We start from the raw sequence: 1,532 nt of genomic DNA on the forward strand, positions 1-1,532 counted from the left end.
CTCAGGATTTATTCTAATTTTATTTTGGTTTCAATACATGAATGCTGAATGTGCCTCGACAGAGGAACTATTTGCTTTCTGTCATGTGTGCGTATAGAAGAAATGCTAATTTTTAATATATGGGTAGGGCTTAATTCATGAATGTTACTATATGCTAATGTAAAGTGTAGGCAATATACACAAAAGCTGCTGTATCTTCTTCTCCACAATATTGCCAAGAATTTGTGTGCATCTAGGTCCAGTGGAAATCTTACAAAATGGTGACCTCTAGTGGATCGCCTCAGCACGGAGGCAGATTATTGAGTCTTTTAAAACCTTGGTGAGCATACAGACCCCCACAACATTTTTAGATCGTTTTGAAATTTGTCTTAGCTTTTTTGTAAACCTATATAATTCACATGTATACCTTTTGTTTTTCTTTTCCTGATCTTCTGATGTATTGTGATGTTTTCTATATGATATTGTATTGCTCAACGACACTGACAATGAGTTTAATTACTCTGTAATTTCCAGAATAAATAAAACTTGAATGAAAGGTTCAGTAAATGTAGCGCTCTATTTTGACCAGCATGCACACGTGCTTGTGTTATATTAATATCACATTTCAGCACTATTGTATTGACCACAATGAAAATGTTATCTTTAGCATAACTTTATTATTTTTATTTTTTATTTTTTCAGAGATACATCACATATATACATTTCCTGCTAGATTTACCAGCTAATTATATTTGTCAGTGCTTTCTTATTTATTGTAAAAACCAGGCCCGGATTTACCGTTGGGCTGCAGATCCAAAAAGCATATTGTATATGCTGAGCAGCAGGCGTAAACACAATGCTATTATTATTATTATTATTAGGGCCGTAAGGATTCCTGAACACTCATTCGTCAACAGACCTTTAGATATCCCGATGAGTATATTGTTTTGTGATTTGCTCGATCCACTTTTGGGCGTTTTTTTTGGCCACGTTAAAGAAATCGCATTTCCATAAATGCGAATGGAGTCTGACTGGTTACGGGACTACAGCGTTGACAGACAATCCCTTGTATGATACATGATGAATGATGTATGATGAGAGCTCCCCTCACTTCACACAAGTGTGACTTTTTTATTTTTGGGCTTGACGCTGTCTTATAGCTGCTTGCAGCTATATTTATTATTATTATATGTTATTATTATTAGCAAAATGGTGATGATTAATTGATGATGAGATAGCACCACAGCATAATACTTCTATAAACAAATAAATATAGATTAAATACTATAATCTATATCTGAAAGGGTAACAGGGTTGTGTCAGATGGGGTTGACATTGTGATGTTGCTTTGCAGAAACATGATCCAAAATATACAATCACTACAAAGCAATCACTACTTCGCAATGACAATAAAAAAACTAAAATGGGGAGTTCTCACATCCAATCTTCACTACAGTATGAAAATTAAGATGTAGGGAGGTTTTTAAGTTCTTTCAGATAGTCGAGCACAGTGAAATTTCAGTCACAGACAGTTATGTTATTGTCAAAGCCAA

Source organism: Protomyctophum parallelum (assembly GCF_964188405.1).
Source record: "Protomyctophum parallelum genome assembly, chromosome: 8".
NCBI lineage: Eukaryota > Metazoa > Chordata > Actinopteri > Myctophiformes > Myctophidae > Protomyctophum > Protomyctophum parallelum.